This window comes from Procambarus clarkii, chromosome 71, assembly GCF_040958095.1.
Source record: "Procambarus clarkii isolate CNS0578487 chromosome 71, FALCON_Pclarkii_2.0, whole genome shotgun sequence".
NCBI classification, from domain to species: domain Eukaryota; kingdom Metazoa; phylum Arthropoda; class Malacostraca; order Decapoda; family Cambaridae; genus Procambarus; species Procambarus clarkii.
Window position 1 is genome coordinate 372,323 of NC_091220.1, and position 6,320 is coordinate 378,642.

The window sequence follows — 6,320 nt, forward strand, 5'->3', positions numbered from 1 at the left end:
CATGACAATGTTGTTTCCAATACAAATGATAAAAAACAATGTGTTTTCATTAGAATTAACTATAATGTTCTTGATTTTCCATTTATATTAACGATGGAAGATGTACACGTAAAACCGCTCTAATCCGGCTGAAACGTCGATATATGCAATAAAAACCGAACTTCTCCCCTTTTCAATATCTTACTCAGTATTTTAACGAAAAACAAATAGATGATTGAAAATGAAGTATTTAAGGTTATTATCTAATCAATTATGTGTTTGCATCATTTTTATCGTATATATATATGAATTAATACCCATGGACGGAAAATTCACAAAAACGTGGAAAACGGCAAAATATTGCCTAATTCGATGATATTTTGTTTAAATCACATGAAGGAAAAGGAGATGATAAACGTTCAAAATATTGCTAAATTCGATGATTTTTCGTACGAAGCAAAATGCAAGAAAACTTGCTTAAAATGCAATATTATGCGAAATTCTGAGATTTGAAGGCCAAATCACATATCGTGATACTACATGAAATAGTATCGAAATATTGGTAAAAATGAATATATTTACGTAATATCAAACTACATGAAAAACGTGAAAAAGTCACTATATAACCATATTTGAGGATTTTAACTTCAAATCATAGAGCGAGGTTTCGTATTATTTAGATTCCAAGAACAAGACATATGACAATGTTGTTTCCAATACAAATGATAAAAAACAATGTGTTTTCATTAGAATTAACTATAATGTTCTTGATTTTCCGTTTATATTAACGATGGAAGATGTACACGTAAAACCGCTCTAATCCGGCTGAAACGTCGATATATGCAATAAAAACCGAACTTCTCCCCTTTTCAATATCTTACTCAGTATTTTAACGAGAAACAAATAGATGATTGAAAATGAAGTATTTAAGGTTATTATCTAATCAATTATGTGTTTGCATCATTTTTGTCGTATATATATGAATTAATACCCATGGACTGAAAATTCACAAAAACGTGGAAAACGGCAAAATATTGCCTAATTCGATGATATTTTGTTTAAATCACATGAAGGAAAAGGAGATGATAAACGTCAAAATATTGCTATATTCGATGATTTTTCGTACGAAGCAAAATGCAAGAAAACTTGCTTAAAATGCAATATTAAGCGAAATTCTGAGATTTGAAGGCCAAATCACATATCGTGATACTACATGAAATAGTATCGAAATATTGGTAAAAATGAATATATTTACGTAATATCAAACTACATGAAAAACGTGAAAAAAGTCACTATATAACCATATTTGAGGATTTTAACTTCAAATCATAGAGCGAGGTTTCGTATTATTTAGATCCAAGAAAAGACATATGACAATGTTGTTTCCAATACAAATGATAAAAAACAATGTGTTTTCATTAGAATTAACTATAATGTTCTTGATTTTCCTTTTATATTAACGATGGAAGATGTACACGTAAAACCGCTCTAATCCGGCTGAAACGTCGATATATGCAATAAAAACCGAACTTCTCCCCTTTTCAATATCTTACTCAGTATTTTAACGAGAAACAAATAGATGATTGAAAATGAAGTATTTAAGGTTATTATCTAATCAATTATGTGTTTGCATCATTTTTGTCGTATATATATGAATCTGGACGTAAACCCATGGACTGAAAATTCACAAAAACGTGGAAAACGGCAAAATATTGCCTAATTCGATGATATTTTGTTTAAATCACATGAAGGAAAAGGAGATGATAAACGTCAAAATATTGCTATATTCGATGATTTTTCGTACGAAACAAAATGCAAGAAAACTTGCTTAAAATGCAATATTAAGCGAAATTCTGAGATTTGAAGGCCAAATCACATATCGTGATACTACATGAAATAGTATCGAAATATTGGTAAAAATGAATATATTTACGTAATATCAAACTACATGAAAAACGTGAAAAAAGTCACTATATAACCATATTTGAGGATTTTAACTTCAAATCATAGAGCGAGGTTTCGTATTATTTAGATCCAAGAAAAGACATATGACAATGTTGTTTCCAATACAAATGATAAAAAACAATGTGTTTTCATTAGAATTAACTATAATGTTCTTGATTTTCCTTTTATATTAACGATGGAAGATGTACACGTAAAACCGCTCTAATCCGGCTGAAACGTCGATATATGCAATAAAAACCGAACTTCTCCCCTTTTCAATATCTTACTCAGTATTTTAACGAGAAACAAATAGATGATTGAAAATGAAGTATTTAAGGTTATTATCTAATCAATTATGTGTTTGCATCATTTTTATCGTATATATATGAATTAAACCCATGGACTGAAAATTCACAAAAACGTGGAAAACGGCAAAATATTGCCTAATTCGATGATATTTTGTTTAAATCACATGAAGGAAAAGGAGATGATAAACGTCAAAATATTGCTATATTCGATGATTTTTCGTACGAAACAAAATGCAAGAAAACTTGCTTAAAATGCAATATTAAGCGAAATTCTGAGATTTGAAGGCCAAATCACATATCGTGATACTACATGAAATAGTATCGAAATATTGGTAAAAATGTATATATTTACGTAATATCAAACTACATGAAAAACGTGAAAAAATTCACTATATAACCATATTTGAGGATTTTAACTTCAAATCATAGAGCGAGGTTTCGTATTATTTAGATCCAAGAAAAGACATATGACAATGTTGTTTCCAATACAAATGATAAAAAACAATGTGTTTTCATTAGAATTAACTATAATGTTCTTGATTTTCCTTTTATATTAACGATGGAAGATGTACACGTAAAACCGCTCTAATCCGGCTGAAACGTCGATATATGCAATAAAAACCGAACTTCTCCCCTTTTCAATATCTTACTCAGTATTTTAACGAGAAACAAATAGATGATTGAAAATGAAGTATTTAAGGTTATTATCTAATCAATTATGTGTTTGCATCATTTTTATCGTATATATATGAATTAAAACCCATGGACTGAAAATTCACAAAAACGTGGAAAACGGCAAAATATTGCCTAATTCGATGATATTTTGTTTAAATCACATGAAGGAAAAGGAGATGATAAACGTCAAAATATTGCTATATTCGATGATTTTTCGTACGAAACAAAATGCAAGAAAACTTGCTTAAAATGCAATATTAAGCGAAATTCTAAGATTTGAAGGCCAAATCACATATCGTGATACTACATGAAATAGTATCGAAATATTGGTAAAAATGTATATATTTACGTAATATCAAACTACATGAAAAACGTGAAAAAATTCACTATATAACCATATTTGAGGATTTTAACTTCAAATCATAGAGCGAGGTTTCGTATTATTTAGATCCAAGAAAAGACATGACAATGTTGTTTCCAATACAAATGATAAAAAACAATGTGTTTTCATTAGAATTAACTATAATGTTTTTGATTTTCCTTTTATTTTAACGATGGAAGATGTACACGTAAAACCGCTCTAATCCGGCTGAAACGTCGATATATGCAATAAAAACCGAACTTCTCCCCTTTTCAATATCTTACTCAGTATTTTAACGAGAAACAAATAGATGATTGAAAATGAAGTATTTAAGGTTATTATCTAATCACTTATGTGTTTGCATCATTTTTATCGTATATATATGAATTAAAACCCATGGACTGAAAATTCACAAAAACGTGGAAAACGGCAAAATATTGCCTAATTCGATGATATTTTGTTTAAATCACATGAAGGAAAAGGAGATGATAAACGTCAAAATATTGCTATATACGATGATTTTTCGTACGAAACAAAATGCAAGAAAACTTGCTTAAAATGCAATATTAAGCGAAATTCTGAGATTTGAAGGCCAAATCACATATCGTTATACTACATGAAATAGTATCGAAATATTGGTAAAAATGAATATATTTACTGTTATGATGTCAGCCTGCAGGAGAAACGAGTCTCCCTTCTTGAGAGTTATTCAGCAAGCCTGACCCGATTAGAAGGTCTAGCAGAAATTGAGGTAATAACGCATATGTAAAATAGTTGCTTGGATATGTGTAACAGTTCGAGATTATGGGCAATGCAGAAGAAAATAGATAAATGACTGGCTAGGAGATGTGGACATTTTGCTGGAGGCGTGAGGCTCGCTTCTGGAGGACCTTGACCTCACTTGAGTGCCAGACATCGCAGGGGGAAGCCGCGCTCCGTTTGAGCTCCCATCAGAAGGGAACCCCTAGTGATATATCTCGAGGAGAAGAGAAGTGTGTAGACGTGCCAGCTGTGGAACCGAGCTGGGAACGTTGTGGTCTCAAGTCCTGGTCGAAGAAGAGAGTATCAAGCCGGCCAGAGACATTATTGTGGGCCGTGGGAGCGCCCTGACCAGACGCCGTCAGAGGGAAAGCGCCCTCGATCAGTTAATCTGTGGTAAGCACGAGATACGCCAGTTCATAGTGATTGCTTGTAGTTGGTCGTGTGCCCAGCGACAGTAGCAATGTTTATTTATAGGTTAGACATGTTTTAATAAGGCAGAAGGCCTGAGATAGGAGAGTGAAGAGGGAGGAGCACGGAGCGACGTCCGTCCACTCTGAGCTCTGACGGACGACTGAGGGAGCCCGGCTCCGGATGGAGGAAGACCCTCCCAGCGAGTGAGGACCGCCGCCAGGCGAGGTGGAGTATGGACCCGCCCAAAACGGGGGAGTCCACTCTCACTGTATGTAGAGAACAGATAGAGGTTTGAGGCAAGCATATTGTGTGGTTATTTTTGTTTATGTGTTAAAGGGGAACATTTTATTGGAGTGTCGATGGGTTGCAGGTTTGTTCTTTGGGGAAGAAGTTGCTGAGAACTTCGAAGCCAGCAGATGATGTAGCTGATGAGACTCCAAGGTAGTGGAGCAGAGGACCTCGAGCTGTGAGGAGAAGCAGCAGTGAAGAGGAGTGTCACGTGCTTCTGTAGAGGTGGTGTAGCAGCCAAGAGAGCTGTGGAAGAACCTAACAGAAGGGTGAAGCACCGTAGTTGCACAAGGAAACTTCATGATAGCAGCCTGGAGGAGCTGCAGAGGATCCTGGTAGTGAAGCCCGGAAGAACCTAAGGATATTAGGGTTGTGAACTTCCAGAGGTGGAAGGGGAAGTTCTGGTGGATTACTTGTAGGGAGTTGATAGTGTTTGGTTGTCAGTAGCGTGCAAGACGCAGTGAGAGGTGAGTGACTGTTGGCATTCTTATGTCAAGGAGTGATTTATTCTGAAGCTTAGAGTTGCAGTCGTAGGCTTGATTACCTACAGATGTATGTGCTCGAGGACTGACAGTGATCGATTAATCATTGTTGTGTATCAATGAACATTTATACTGGTATATGTTATTGCATTCAAATGCTGATTTTCTATATATACATTATCTTGCTGATAGTGCAACAGTGTGTAGGCTTGACCAACTTGAGGAGGTTAATAGTATCAGGTGGTGAACCAGGAGTTGGGATACCACTTGATAAGCTGATAATAGAGTTCTGATGGTATTGGAGTGCAGCCTGATTGTGATATTATAGAGTATAGGATTCATTATTATTATATGTGTGTATGTATCGTGTATGTGCTTTGTTCAGTAAATGTGTCACAATTTGCTGGTGTTTGCCCTTGTCCTAGTGAGGCTTCCCAGGAGGTAGTAAAGAAGGAGAGAGAGAGAGAAAGAACCATGAACCACTGCTGTGGACAGGGTAGGAGGTAATACTAGTAAGTCATAGGGGGATTGAGGAGATCATATCTTATCTAAGGAGAGAGTGGGGAGTCACAGCGGCTCGAGTGGGTGTGTGCACGTGACAACGAGGCTAAGTGTTGGAGCCGCATCCCCTAAACGTGTGACGTTGAGCCCCTCTCCAAGAGCCAGAAGCGCCAGGGGTGATCTCCTAGTATAAGCACTCTACCGAGTTGTGGGTTGGGTTGTCCGTAGAGAAGGATCAACGACGACAAGACCAACCAACCCACAGTCTATAAGATTACGTAATATCAAACTACATGAAAAACGTGAAAAAAGTCACTATATAACCATATTTGAGGATTTTAACTTCAAATGATAGAGCGAGGTTTCGTATTATTTAGATCCAAGAAAAGACACATGACAATGTTGTTTCCAATACAAATGATAAAAAACAATGTGTTTTCATTAGAATTAACTATAATGTTCTTGATTTTCCGTTTATATTAACGAGGGAAGATGTACACGTAAAACCGCTCTAATCCGGCTGAAACGTCGATATATGCAATAAAAACCGAACTTCTCCCCTTTTCAATATCTTACTCAGTATTTTAACGAGAAACAAATAGATGATTG

The 6,320-nt window shown here is 35.3% G+C and overlaps 1 long non-coding RNA gene across 1 annotated transcript; it reads left to right on the forward strand.

Annotated features, from left to right (window-relative positions):
- Positions 1–4,040: 4,040 nt before the first annotated feature.
- LOC138356313 (uncharacterized) lies at positions 4,041–5,612 on the forward strand. Its single transcript, XR_011224346.1, has 2 exons — positions 4,041–4,422; positions 4,811–5,612. It is a non-coding gene; the product is annotated as an uncharacterized lncRNA (long non-coding RNA).
- Positions 5,613–6,320: the final 708 nt, after the last annotated feature.